This window comes from Equus caballus, chromosome 2 (genome assembly GCF_041296265.1).
Source record: "Equus caballus isolate H_3958 breed thoroughbred chromosome 2, TB-T2T, whole genome shotgun sequence".
Lineage (NCBI taxonomy): Eukaryota > Metazoa > Chordata > Mammalia > Perissodactyla > Equidae > Equus > Equus caballus.
In genome coordinates, this window is record NC_091685.1 from 96,241,565 (window position 1) to 96,257,188 (window position 15,624).

Sequence of the window (15,624 nt, forward strand, 5' to 3'; positions counted from 1 at the left end):
CACTCCTGCGGGGGGCGGAGCTCCCAATCCTGGGCAGGAGACCTGATCCAGGAAGGAAGAGGGTGCCAGAGAGAAGAGGAAAAATGGGGGAACGGAAGGGGGAAAGGGGACGCGGGAGCCCCCTCAATTTAATTTTTTCAGAAAAGGGGAAATGTAAAGGAAGAGAAAAATCTGAAAGGAAGAGGGAAATGAACTCGCAAACTTGGTAGTGGATCAGTTACCGCAAACAGAAAAATTCTTGCCTAATTATATTGGAAACTTTCCGCTATCTGCATCTTTTGTGCCTCACAACCCACTTTTCGTGTTTGCCGGCCGAACTGCGCCTTTAGTTGCCTGGCGAGTTCTGTACTACCCTCTTTTTTCTCCTACCGCCACTGTGCCCTTTGGAGTTCCAATCTTTTATGAACAAATTCTCCCACGTTCTGGCCTCTAGTGCGAGTTCTGCCTGTTGTTCACTGAAACCTAACATCCTCTGCCCTGCAAAGACTGCTTGCTTTAAACTTCTCTGCAATGAAGGGTGCTCATTTTCTCGCGCTTCTTTGTCTCTTGATTAGAAGTGCTCCCCAGCGCCTCGCTCAGATGATTGTTCCTCCTTTCTATGTAGCCTTACTGCTTTTAATCCTTCATTGTTGCTATTTTTTATCCACTCCTTATTGATGGAAAATTTTGAAGCCTGACTTCCAACTTCTGCCATCACCCAGAGTCACATTAACATCCAAATGGAAGATCCGTTCTGGTGGGTTCTTGATTTTTTCATCTCCAGTAGCCATCACCTCCACTCCACTTACCTACCGGCGCCCATTCTCAGGACCATACTCCAGGTCTTGTCATCAAGTGGATCTACTCCACCACTGACTTCCAGAATTCAAACCAACTATCCAGCCTGCTATCTTACCAACTCTCTTACTCAATTTTCCCTGCTAACGAAGATTTCAAATCTCTTGCCCCTTCTATTTTCTCCCTATGGATCATCTCTCTGCTTCTTCCCTTCTTTTTTTCCCTCAATTTATAAAACAGTTCATTACGTCAATCACAATTTGCCTTATTTTCTTTCTGATTAAACCAACTGGAACATTCCCAACTCTGTAAATTCAACAGCTTGTGTTTTCTTTCCTACACTGGCCTTCTGAGTGTTAAGGAAAAAATATTGCACAATCATGATTTTACGCTAGATCCAAAGTCACCAACCTCCACAAATCTCTCAAAATTTCCCTTCAATCCTCCTAGATTTTCCTAATCAGATCTATCATTCCCATTCTCCACATGGCTTTATCAAAGCTTCTCCCCTTTCCTCAACCTTCCATCCCTTCCTCCGTCAATTTCACCAGATATTATCACTTCCTATCTCACAGAGAAAATAAAATAATGGCTATATTTCATTTTGTGCTCTTAGCATTCTAATTACTTTACATGTATAAGTGTTAACTCCTAATTTTACACATGAGGAGACTTGAGCAGAGGCTATACAACTTGCCCCAAGGTTGTGCAGATGGTTTGGCTTGTGGTATTGTCTTTTGCAGCAGTTCTTAAACTTTTTGACCTAAGGATCCCTTAAAACTCTTAAAAATTGAAGACCCTAGCAAGCTTTTGTTTATGTGGATGGTATCTTTTGATATTTACCATATAAAAAATTAAAACATAAAATTTAAAGTATTTATTAATTCATTAAAAGTTATACTCATAAATCTATTACATGTTCCTATAAATAACTGATTTATATGAAAAATAGCTATATTTTCCCAAACAAAAAACAGGGAAGCGTGATACTATTTTACAGTTTAGCAAATCTCTCTAATGTAAACCTTCCTGGAAGGCAGGTGAATTCCTGTATCTGCCATTCCATTGAGAAATATTTTGCTCTTCTCATTTTCCCGACATATTGCTATCCAGGGAAATTGCAAAGAACACTCTGGGGAAGGACTGGGGGCATTATTACACTGTACACTTTTTATGAATATTTCAGGGCCTTCCTCATGGGAATCACCTTTTCTCTGTTGATGGTTTCCAGATCCAAAAACTGGCTTAGACGTAAAAACTGGACAAAGAATTGTAGCTCATTATTAGAGTATTGCTCTCAGGCTGCTGATCGTGCCTTCCCTTGATTTCCTTTAGTTGTACAGACTCAGCAGTATCCTTGTTGGCTGCTCATCCATTTTGCTCCTGGGGACACCATATTCTGTTATCCATCTCTCTGATCTTCTGAAGGTGAGACCCCTCTCCCTCACTGCCACTCTGCCCTTGCCACTGATTACAATAATTGTGCCAGGAAACATTGTAAAGAAAGCCACGTTATTGACCCAGTAGCCAGGAGGGAAGCTGGGATGGATCCTGAAGGGATCCACAGGTTGTACTACAAGGAGGAGGCCTCTCCATGTTTAAGCAAGGGGAGGAGAGCGTACTAGCCATTAATCATGAATATTAGAGCATGTTCAGACTCAGGAGATTCAGGAGAATCTGGGGATTTAAGATTTTCAGGTGTCACAACCCAGCCCTTTGCATCACAGATTTTCTTTCCTATTCAGCATTCTGACCTTGGGTTAGCTGACCTCGCTGGGCTGCATGGTTATTAATCTCCTTTGGAGATCAGCCACATTTATGATTAAGCGTTGAGCCGGCTCCTCAGCTTTTTCTTCCCTCCCACTGCAGGAGATAAAAGCCTCTTTATTTGCTACCAGAGAAGCCTTCTGAATTTTACTCTGAGATTTTTAATGGCCATCAACCATTCTTAGCTTTTTGCTTTCCCCAAAGAATCAATTTTACTTAGCAACAGCCAATTCCCCTGTCCTTAAGATTACTGTTTCCCTCATATTTCTTAAATGCCTGACACATTGCTCCCACTAGTATATTACCTTCCATTAGAATACATCCCAGTTCACTACTAATGAAAGTTCTACCTATTGCACTGATAGCTTGTGCCAAGGTCTATCTGTCCTACATCTATTACCAACGTGGAGGTTCTCACTGACAGTCAGGTGGCCAATGATTCAAGTCAAAAATCCTAAAATAGCTTCTACTCTCTTGACTCATCCCTGACATCACTATCTCAGGCTGGCTTCTCTGGAAGCACACTCTGAGTCAGAGATGAGGATGGAGAGTTTATTAGGGAATGCTTTGAGAACAGCACCTGCGGAAGGGATAGTGGCAGGTTGGACAGAGGGAAGTATGGGCCTGCAATATAGTCTCAGTGAAGGCCTCGACTTCAAATCTGGGATGTCCCTTCAGAGGTGAGGCAAGCAGGCACAGTCTGTACACACCTATGACGTCAGCTGTTGGATGTGGGCTGACAAAGGAAGCAAAGTAACCTTGGGTTAGACTACTCCCAAAGGGGACTGACAGCTGAATCGTGTCAGCTTGCTGAACTCCCAGCAGCTCGGGGAATAAATCCTGCATTTCCTCATTTCTGAACAGGGATCTAAGTAGTGCCTCCCAGTGTTCACACCAAAGATTGATGGCAAAATAAAGAAGTGTTCAGACAAAGAATCTTTACCATTTATAGACCCTCTGTAAACTGAAAGAATTGCAAAGAGTGTACTTCAGGAAGATGAAAATGGAATTCTGAAGGAAGGAGGGGGATGCAAAAAGCGATAGTGTGTAATCAATTCATTGAATATATAGGGTAAATCTAAAACATTATCTGTATGAAACAACAAAACTCTAATAAACAGTTTGGGATATGGAAACTATGAAAGACTGAAATCTTCTCTAAATTCAATTCAATTCAAATCAAATCTTGACAGGGATTTTTTAATGGAATTTAATTAACTGATCCTGAAATTTATATGGATGAGTACACAGCCATAAATAGCTCAGATCATTTTAAACAGAAGCAGGAGAAGGACACTTTTATTTCTTATAAAGCTCCAGTGACTAAAACAGTGTTGTATAGAGTCAGATGTTGGCAAATACAAAAGTAACTGAATAGAAATCCTAGATACAAACTCACATATGTTTGGAGGCTTTGTAAACGGTATAGGTTGCATTAGCATCAGTGAGAAGAGACGTATTATTCACTAAATGGGGTGGAGACTATTGGATATCCATATGGCAGAAAATAAAATTAGATCCCTATTTAACAGCATACGTGAAAACAAGTTCCGGATGGATTAAAGACCTACATATACAAAGCAAAAATATAAAACTATCATAAGAAAATATAAGAGAATGCTTTTATGGTATTGTGGTGTGAATGATTTCTTAAGACACAAAAAACAAAAAATTAAAGAAAACAAATAACACATGTAACTAAATTATAAATTAAAGCTTCAGCATGAGCAAAGACACCATAAACAAAGTGAAAAGGCAAACCAAAACCTAGGGGGATGAGTGTGACACCCATGAAACTAACAAAAGATCTCTATGCAGAACAAATCAAGAGCCACCATTCAGTGAGAAAATCACAGACAACCCAAAAGAACTACAGGCAAAAGATATAAACAGGAGATTTAATGGAAGAGCAAATCTAAATAGCATTAAAAGCATCCAAATCAATACCACAGTGGAATACCTTTTCACACCCATCAGATAGGCCAAAATTAAAAGGCCTGACAATTCAAAAAATTGGAGAAAGGTGGAGAAACAGATTTTAAGCAATTCTAGTGGAAGCATAAGTTGTTAAACCTGTAGAACTGGTTATAATAGCAAAAATTTTTGAACAACCTGTCTTTTATTAGGGAAAGAAATAAACTATGTGCTATTTATACAGCAATTAAAATTCACAAACTTACTCTCTAAGTATCACCATGGGTAATCCAAAAAAAATTATGTTAAAGAAAAATCTAATTGAAATACTATTTATGTAAAATTGTAAAACAGAAAGCAATGGTATACATCATTTATGAATATATATGGTAAAATTACCTGGATGCCCATAGCAATGATATTAACTTCAGATTTCGATTGTTTCTGGTGAGGAAAAGGGAAGAGATGTTTGATGTGAAGTATTAGCTGTACTTTTAGTTTTCAGAACAATACTAATTAAAAAACTTATGTAATACCACAACAACATCTACCAAAATGGCTAAAATTTAAAAGAGTGACAATACCAAGTGTTGACAAAAATGTGGAGCAACTGGAACTCTCGTTCAGTTTGGGGGAGTGTAAATTGAGACTACCTCTTTGAAAATTATTTAGCATCAGGTGCTAAATGCATACCTGTATTCACTAAAATACATGTAAAAGGATGTTTATAGTAGCACTATTCACAATAGCCCCAAAACTGGAAACAACCCAAATGTCCCTCAATAGAAGAATGGATAAATGTATCATGACTTATTCATATAACAAAGTATCGTACACCAACAAAAACGGACAAACTACAACAATATGGATGAATTTCAAAAAAGTAATATTAAGCAAAAGAAGCCAGGATGAAAAAGAAGTCAGCTATGAAAGAAAAGTTCACTTTAATTCTGTTTATATAAAGTTAAAAAATAGTCTAAACTCATGGGGTTAGAGGTCAGTACAGTGGTTACCTTCGGGAGAAGGTAGTGACTGGAATGGGTCACAAGTAGGGTTTCTGGAGTACTGGAAATATTCTATCTGTGACAACTGTGTTCAAACTGTGACCATTAATCAGTCTGCAAATTTATGATTGATGTCATACGTATGCAATATTTTGCTACAAGTTTTTTTAAAAGACTATGAATTAAAAATAGAAGCAGAAAATCTGAATGAAAGTTTTAAAAGAAGCCATCAATAACAGTTCTTCCTAAACATTTCCTTGCTGTGGCATCAATAGGAAATAACATTCACAGGGCACACAGAGGTAAACAGAACAGGTCTGTTTGTTGCCAGAGGTAACTGTCTTTATGATTTTTCCCCTTTTTATTTGCTTTTTTTCATTTTTCTTTTTTTGGTGGTGGGCAGGTAAAATCCCTATTCATTTATCTTCCTGAAAAAAGTATTCTTTGCATTTTCATAACAGGTATCTCTCATACTCATTGTTTCTAGAAGCAAGAGGGCTTTCTTATTTCTGGTCCCCAACTCAAGAGCCGAGGTCTAGGCATACTTGCCACTCATTTGCAGCACATTATTGTGCTGGAGTAGACAGTTTGGGGACCTCTGAACTGCAGGACTCCTTAACCTTCCCATTTAAAGGCTTTTCGGTTTGGCTTCCTTTCATTTTAATTCTGCAAACAAAAATTTATTTTCTGGCTCAGAAAATCACTTTCCAAATCCAAGCACGTATGTTGTCCACCTTTTGTGTATTTCACTATCCTTAAGAATCAGGAGGGAAATAACTGTGATTCATGAAATAACTGCATGATTGATTCCACCTCAGTTCTTTTAAAGCATCCTATTTTTTTTTTTTTTTTTTTTTTTTTTTTTAAGATTTTATTTTTTCCTTTTCCTCCCCAAAGCCCCCTGGTACATAGTTGTGTATTCTTCGTTGTGGGTCCTTCTAGTTGTGGCATGTGGGACGCTGCCTCAGCGTGGTCTGATGAGCAGTGCCATGTCCGCGCCCAGGATTCGAACTAACGAAACACTGGGCCGCCTGCAGCGGAGCGCGCGAACTTAACCACTCGGCCACGGGGCCAGCCCCTAAAGCATCCTATTTTTTAGGTAGGCTAATACATGGTCCTTAACAAATGATTTGTGTGCTTTGGAAAAGCCTTACAGTGTTTATAACTATATAGCAACTTATTTCTTCTTTTTTCACTGGTTATCATACTCTTATTATCCACTGGCCCATTTTATTATGAGGAGGGCTCTAAATACTGTCTTTGTCTGACCAATTAGCTTTGCAGGGAGAGGCAGGGTTTCTAAGTATCTAATGCCTGTATAGTCCCTTATAGGTTACTAAGATTTTCATATTCATTATAATAGTTAATGCCCATAAAAACTCTGTTGTAAAGTAGATATTGTCTCCACTTTACAAATAAAAAAGCTGAAAGTTAATTGTATCAGTCATGACAAATGATTTCTATTCAAAACTGAATTCAGCATCTTTCCCCAAAAACTGATGCCTCTTTATTGACGTCTTAACTCAGTGAACACAGGGCACTGGTCCATCTGTTCAAGCCAGAAATCTGAGAGTCAACTCAGATGCTCGCATCTCTCCTACCATCAATCTAATCATTAAGCCTTTGTAACATGACCTCCAAATCATCTGTCAAGCTCATTTCCTCAATAAAATCCAGATATCTATTTCTGGCAAGATGTCTGGAGAAACTCTGTAAGAATAGAACACACAAAATTCTGGATAAAACAAAACAAAAGCAAACAAATAAAAAACTTTTACAGTGCGTGACTAAACTGACTGGAAAGTAACAGAAATTCAAGGAGAGTAGGAGGAATGAGAAAGTGGGAATTCAGAAAGTAAGCAAGCACCAGAGCTGGCATTTGCCTGAGACCATCTGAAAAATCCCAGTGACCTAGAACTTGGATTCTAGTGAATAACATGTCACTGGAGACAGGGCGCTGTGACCAAGAAGTCTGGGATGTTGGGGTGGAGACTCTTGCATAAAGTTGAGACCCACAGAGGTCAACACCTTCAGTACAAAAACAAGGTTGAAAAAAAAATCTTGCCACATACACTCTCCACTTCAGAGGCCCATGTGTGGATCCCAGGTGCAGACCTACACCACTCGTCTGTCAGTGGCCATGTTCTGGAGGCCCCTCACATTCAAAAAGAGGAAGATTGGCAACAGATGTTAGCTCGGGGAGAATCTTCCTCAGGAAAAAAAAAAAAGTCTTACCACATAGAGGAAGATGGTAGGGATAATTCCCCGCTTCACCTTCATCTCTTAGTAGAGTGGGAAAAAATAAAAATAAAAAGCACCACAAGAGGATTCCTAACTACAACCCCACCTTCAAGCGTTTGTTCGTTTGTTTGATTTTAAGACTTTCCCCACTGTATTCTATAGTGAAATAAGAACAGCAAATCTGAGAAAGCTAAAGAGGCTCCAGAACAGCCCTAAAGTTTGACATCCCTGGCCGGCAGTCCCTAAGCCCCTTCTTGCCAGGCTCACCGCGAGGATTAAGCATGTGCTCTGAGTAAAACTCTTAGCACGGCAGCCTACACACTGGAGACCGTAAAGTGTGGAGTTCCTTCCTCTCTGGCTACCTAGCTCTAAGGGCCCCGCAGTCCCTACGCCTTGTTTTAGCCCTGGCTCCTCCATTAGTCCTGCCTTCTGCTCCTTGAGACCTGAGGCTTCCAAAGGTCTCCACTGGGTCTTCCAGAGCATTCACTGAGGTACTGTCTTTGCAGCACTGGGGACTCTGGGTGCACTGACTGAGACATTTAAATCAGATTAGGTAGTTAGAGGCTATACTGCAAAGGCTCAACTCAAATGGGCAAAGCAGCCACTTGTTTCAAGTTTCCTCTCCGGTTAATGTCTTCCCTTCTCTTTAGGAGTGATCATTGTTACAACTCTGCCTGAGTGTGGAGCATCAGATGGAATGAGTTTTTAAAAATTGATTAAAATATTAAGAATAAAGATTATACAGCAAAGTCAAACAACCCTACCTTCCAAACCCAAAAAGTCATTTACTGTTAATTTTGAACATAGAATGTGATTTTTTATCAAATACAGCCATCTGTTTGACAATAGTTAACAGACATCCAGAAAAAAAATTAAGATGATAAAACAATGAAATAGTTAAAGGGAGAGTTGATTATATTATCTTCTACTTGGGAACTAGTGGAAGAATAATGTATAGATAACCTTCAATGCCGTTAAAAGAGACTCAATGTGATAAGAGTAGAAGTACATTAATGGTTGTACTTGGAGGAAATAACAAGGCATTATTACAAATGGAGTCAGATCATTTTCTAACTAGGAGTGTAAAATGTGTTAATCATGATAAATATCTAATATCAGATAACTATTGACAAATTATAGTTTCGTTTTTCTTTGAATAATATCAAATTATAGCTTCAATAAAGATTTCTTGAAATAAAAAGCATAGATGCATCTAATCTCCAGCTGCTTCCATAATTAACCATGATAAAGCAAAACACTTTAAATAACCAAACATATAAAATAAATGTGATTTGTTACAGTGATTCTTTTTCTAAAGCCTGCTACTTAAAGATGTTAAGACAACAATTCAAAATTACATCAAAATCAGATACAAAATACATCAGTTGGAACTGCATTCAGCTGCATGTAACTGAAATCCCAAATAATGGTGGATCCAACAAGATAGTTTCTTTTTCTCCCATGTTACAAGAAGTCCAGAACAGCTACAGTGGCTCGGGAACTTTGCTACCAAAGTCTTTGGGATTCTTTTGGCCAAGCTCTCGAAGGTCATCACCACCAAGCAACCTTATAGGCAGGAAAATTGAGGAAGGGGAAAAAGGCAAAAGAACCCACAACTGAGTCAACCTTTGTCAACCAGCTTTCACGAAAGCCCAACCAAATGACTTTGGATTCTGATAATCGACCAGAATTGAATCACATGAGCACACCTAGCTGCCAGAAAGACTGGCAAATGTAGTTTTTCAGCTGGACCCATTGCAACCCTGAGTAAAATTGAGGTTCTGTTATTAAGGGAGAAAAGGATAATGGGTATTAAGTAAGACACTAGCAGTTTCAGCCGCATCTTGATTTCTGATATTCCACAAGACAGGAAATTTGAAAGCTATAAGGATGGATTGGAAAAAAAAGTGGGTCAAAATAGAAAACAGTGTTATTTAAAAATCCCTTCCAGTACAAAACAACTAGATCCTGCTTGTAACATAATTTTTAACGCATTGCTGAGCTCACAGGAAGGAAGGAAAATCTCTAACACCATCACCTCCCTTTCCCTGAAAACAAAAGCTGGAGCTACAGCCAGGGCATTAAAAAATAAGCTAATATGTAAGGGGTGTTTGTCTGAGGGCCCAAACAAACATTGGCATGAAACACATGAGACTAAGCTTCTTGCCAGCAACCAGTTCAAGGAGCTCCATCAGAGGCTCAGGTTCCAACCTGGGTCCTTGAAGGCAGCTAAAGTGGCCCCAGCTCAGTGGTGTCCCCGACTTCAACAAGAAGTAAATATAAATACTCGCTGGGGGAAAGAATTGCCAACTTAGACCTCCAGGTTGTCTACAGATTAAAATCCACCAGGCATGAGATCACAACAGAAAAAGAACAAATACACACAGAAAGGGTCTAATACTTAAAAAAAAATCTACGAATGTGATTCATCACATGAACAGCTTAAAGATGAAAAAAGTACATTGTCATCTCATTAGTTGCAGAAAAACATTTCACTCATCACTCATTTGTGATTCTAAATGTACCCAGATGACTTATAAATTCTCTTACTATTCATAATAATTTTTCTTTGAATAATTTTGGCTTTTCTAAGTAGACAATTATATTATCTGTGATTAATGACCTTTTTCTTTCTATCTTTCCAGCTCCTTACATCTTTTATTTTGTTTTCTTGCCTTAATGAGCTGGGTAGGACTTCCAGTACAATGTTGAAAGCAAGCCATGATAAAGAGCATCTGTGTCTCATTTCTGATTTTTAAAGAGAATGCTGTTATCATATTGCTATTAAAATGATGTTTGAAATTATCGGTTTTAATGGATACTTTTTTTTTGGCAGCAGGGGGTGGATTAAAAATGTTCCTTTCTACAAATAAGACATTTCATTTTAACCACGAATCAGTGATGAAATCATGAACTCTTAAAAATAAATTTAAAAAGACAAACAACCCAAAAGAAAAGTGGATAAAAGATATGAACAGGCAATTCAGAGACAGGAAAACAGAAACTGTGAATAAATGTAAGCAGTTATTTTCAGCCACATTAATAATCAGGTAGTTTCACACCTAGTCAAATCCTCTAAAGAAACTTTGGCACATTTGTACCGGAAATATATGCAAGAATATTTGTAGAAGCATAATAGCAAAATACTGCAATCAACTCAAATGTTCAACAGGAGAATGGATTAATAAATTATTATGTATTCGCCCAATGCAATGTTACATGATAGTGAAAATGAACAAATTCTAACACTATGCAGAATTGTGGATAAATTTCAGAAAAAGAATATTTACATATATATTATTTTGCATGTAGCAAACATTAAATATTTTAACTTATACGTGTGAAGAATTGCCTGTGTGTCCTCTCAGGACTTGCGATGTTTGTGGGTGTTGGAAGAGGCAATTTGCTCTGGACTCTCAGCCACACATTCTTGCTGGTGTGCCAAGAACGCTGGCCGTTTAGCAGAGCCATTTCTCAGGGTTATGTTTGCAGTTAGCAACCTTGAGGACTGAGGTAGCATGTCTCAATGGACAAAGAGCAGCCTTGCTTCCACTTGCTAAAGAAGCAGTGAATTCCTCAAGCTTATTGTTCTCTGGCTATGATGCAAACCTACTGCATGCATAGCATCCAGGTGGCCGCTCTGCATCGCTTCTATGAAATTTGAGCATCAAGGGAATCAATACGTCTGTGCTGACACTCTGGCAATTGCTGTGGCATGAGTACTAAAGTCTTTTGTCCCAGTCCCAATAGTCTTGTGTCTTCTGCCAGCATCCATAAAACAGTAACAAGCTAACTTGTTAGCCTGCAAGTCAGGCAAAACAAGTCCCTGACACTTCATAGACTTTGACGCTAAGTTGGGAGACTAGAAAGACTTCAAAAGACCTTGACCTTGTTTAGTCACTAACTAGCTATCTTGACTTGAACTATTCAGCAACCTCTATAGATTCCTCATTTCTTTCATTTAAAAGGAGAAAATTGAAGTAAATGGTCTCTAATTTTCCATGATTCTACATTGTGTGAGTGCAGAAGAAATATCCTGAGTCCTGGAATGAAGGCACTCATCCAAGGGAGCTTGCAAGGAAGAATTGAGGCTGTTTTACAATTTCACTTTGCAAGTGTCTGAATCTTATATCATCAAGTGCTTTGGTGGATGGTGTTCCCTTCCTCTTCCTGCCTTCTTTTCTTTTTTTTTTTTTTTTCACTTCATTTTTCCACGAGTGGGTATTGATGCAGTAGAAACAATAAAGTACAGCAACGTGCCAGCCACTCACAGCCATGTTTCTGCTGTGCTCTTCTCTGCATTGCAGGGGCTGGAAGCCTGGGTCCTGGGTTAGACTCCACCAGCGAGAGGCAGTCATGTGAGATTTGGAATGCACAAGAGAGGCAGAAGCCATTATTATCCCTCCAGCTGAGCAAGGCAGGCAGACAGCAGAAATGAAGTTTTGCCAACCGCTTCCAGACATTCTGCTGAGAATACTCATTTCGGCGCCACAGATAGCTGAAATCACAGTGGTGGTTTCTTCTGGTTTCTTCAATTTCCAGGTTTCATGAGAGATGTTTTTCCTCATTTCCACTTCCTCAATACTTGTTTATGTTTTGTTTTGTGCTTTTCTTAGAGTGCTTATTATCCTTCCTGCTTGAAATACCTGCAGTGGTTTCTTTTGTCCTGACTGAACCTGCCTGAAAAAAGAAGGTAAATTTTGAGGAAAAGCTACTCTAAATTGGTTTTATTTTCCCCCCTTTCATTATCAAAACTTTAACAGTAAAAATAGAACTAAAGATTCCATTGGAATCTGTATCCATATGCGTTAGTTTTCTACTGCTGCCATAACAAGTTACTACAAACTTAGTGACTTAACACAACACAAGTTTTTTCATCTCACGGCTTCTGTAGATCAGAACTCTGGGCGGGCTTAAACTGAGTACTCTGGTTAAGGTTTCACAAGGCCAAAATTAGGGTGTCAGCAGGGCTATATTCCTTGGTGGAGGCTGTGGGGAAGAATTCTTTTCCAAGCTCATTCAGCTTTTCCAAGCTCATTTACTTCAGTTCCTTGTGATTGTAGGACTGACGTCCTTGTGCCCGTGCTGGCCATCATCCAGAGGCTGGTATTTGCTCTTAGAAGTGCCCATATTTGTTCTCAGGCTTTCCATGTGGTCCCCTCCAGCAACAGACTCATGGAGCTGAGTCTCTCCAACATTTCTCATTCTGTTTCATCTCTCTGACTCTAGCCGGAGAAGGTGCTCTGCTGTGCCCATCCAGAAAATCCAGGATAAACTCCTTAGCTCAATATATATTTAATTATACTGCAAAGCCCCTTTTGCCAGGTCACATAACATATTCACATGTTCCCAGGATTAGGGCATGTCACCTCTGAGGGTGCCACTCTGCCTACCACACCATCTAAAACTTTGAATGTTATTTATTATATCTTCTTCATGTGACATCCTCACTTGAATGCTTATGATCTGTCTTGACTGTGACAATCTTCTTTAACTTGACATTTTGGTATTTTTTGACACTCCTTTTAGTAGGAATAAAAGAGGGAGAAATGGAAGGAACCACCAATGCAAGGAAAGCAACAACAATAAGGCAGACCCAAGGTGACTTTAGAGAGCAAGTACTCAAAGAGTGGTCACGAATGGACCTGGAAAAAGAGTGCATCATCTTTTCAAGTTATTACCTTAATGATTTCATCTTTAAAAATTAAGATGCAAGGTCCACTTCTTCCCTTCTCCAGCAATTACACATGTTAATTCTTTTTCATTGAACATCCTCCTTTTCAACACACAAACACATTCACATACACACACAGATGACCAAAAGTTTGAGACATAGTAATTTCTAAAAAAACAATTTTTGCCAAAAACCTGATTTGAGATGGATGGGGAATTTGGGCTTGCTCCCTGCAACATAGAAATTAAGAGGTTACTCTGTGGGATATGAAGACATCACCAGTTCTCTTGTCAGATAAATAAAATTTATGTCTAGCTTTATAGTGAAATGAGATATGTTCCCTGCTATTTGGCTCCCAAGAAGAAATATTTCTCATCATAATGAATATCCCCTCACACACAAACCCTGAAACATATTTGTGCTTTGATCTGGAACAAAAATATTAATTAGAAGAATGACTGAACCTTTTGTCCTGCCTCCATAAATCCATCATCTATCTCGATAATAAGAATCTATTTTTCCTCTCTGATTTTGCCCTCCCAGACCCAATTCTCGTTCTCTTTGTTTCCTTTGTTACCTACAAAGCATAGTCCAGAAAGGCAAAAATGAAATATACAGAGGTAAATAATAGCTTGAAAGAATTGTCTCTTTTATCATCTCAGGTCCTTTGGTTTCTGAGCATTATAGAAAAAAATGGGATATGAAAAACACTTTACAAGCATTGTACGTGAAGAGACTGTATATCTTTCTTAGCCACTTAGGGTATGATGGGGCCACCGAGATTCAAAATGGTTTCTTAATTCTAGAGATTTATATTATAAAATAAATGTAATGAATTGCAATTCTACTTATTGGTTTAAAAAAAAAAGCATCAGATTTAGCCTCCTGTTAATATTCTGGTCGTGTGTCAAATGACCTTAAAATTCATGTCAATATTTATTTGATGTGAGATCATTTTAAGAATGTTTATCCCAAATGGGTTACTACATTCAGAAAAAGACCTCAAGGCATGCATTTATAGGAATATATCTGATGGCCTTGCCAAAATTCTACACTTTGAAATGCTCCTGGGTTTTGCTTGTATGAAAAAGGTCCTTTAAAATAATAAATAGTCTTAGCATACAGTCACCTGAGATTAGAACATTCATATCTCTGACCCGAAAAACATTTATTAATATTCTACCAAAGACTGAGGACCAACTCAGCAAGTATCAAATGTGCAAAAGAACAGAATCATAATCTTTATATTTGTATTACAATTTATAGTCTAGTGAGAATTTTATCCTAATCATCTTATTTGGACAAGCTGACACACAAGAGTTGTTTACAGCTCTGCTACTCACAGTGGCCTCAGTTTATCTCCTTTAAAATCTCTTTCCACCCTCAGGGGAAAATACAGATCACTTTAAATGGCACACATTCATCGAACAAGAAGAAGGAGATGCAATGGAGAATAATTGTGCTTATCGTCTACTATATATTCAGTACTAGAGATGCAAAAGTGAACAGATAAGGAATTTGGTTTTTTGTCTAAAAACAACAGGGAGTCAGTGAATGCCTTTTAAACAAGGTCAGTGGTTTATCATAATTACTTTCTGCAAGGATCTTTCTGGATGCAGCAGGAAGAACACCTCCCTTTCCCAGTCCTCACATCCAGGAGATCTGAAGTTGTCAGTAATAGCTCCTGTGTGTCTCCTCCCTTTTCCATTCTCACTGCTCCTGCAGGAGCTGCGGCCTTTCACCTATTCTCCCAAGGAAAATGGCTGGCCAACCATCGTCCCTGCTTCTCGTCACATCGGCCTGCGTCCCTCCTCTAGCTGCAGCAAGACGGGTGCTTCCAAACTGCAGTCTGCACCAATTGCTTCTCTATTTCCAATGGACCTCATAATTTCTAGAGGGACGTCCAGATTTCTTCACAAACCAGGATGTTTCCTGGCCTGAGACTGCTGGTCTTTGTCCACAGTAAGCTGCCTCCGGTTCCTGAACGTTTGCATTTTACACCCGGGCACTTTGGCTTGGAGTTCTTTTCTCCCCACATTCCTCTGCCCTCCTGCTGAGCTCTACTCATCCTTCCAAAATTCTTAACAGAAACATTACCCCTCTAAGAAGGTCTAGAGAAAAACTACTTTTTCTTCACTGGACTTTGGAGAGCATATTTCTATTACTCTCATAATTAGAAGCTTAGAAGAGGCTGAGCAGACTGGTGGTGCTGGTGGTGGTGGTGGTTGATCTGCCCAAAGCCACACC

The 15,624-nt window shown here is 38.9% G+C and overlaps 1 long non-coding RNA gene across 1 annotated transcript; it reads left to right on the top strand.

Annotated features, from left to right (window-relative positions):
• Positions 1 to 16: 16 nt before the first annotated feature.
• LOC138921996 (uncharacterized) lies at positions 17 to 12,396 on the top strand. Its single transcript, XR_011435076.1, has 3 exons — positions 17 to 736; positions 2,113 to 2,205; positions 12,011 to 12,396. It is a non-coding gene; the product is annotated as an uncharacterized lncRNA (long non-coding RNA).
• The last annotated feature ends 3,228 nt before the right edge of the window (positions 12,397 to 15,624 follow it).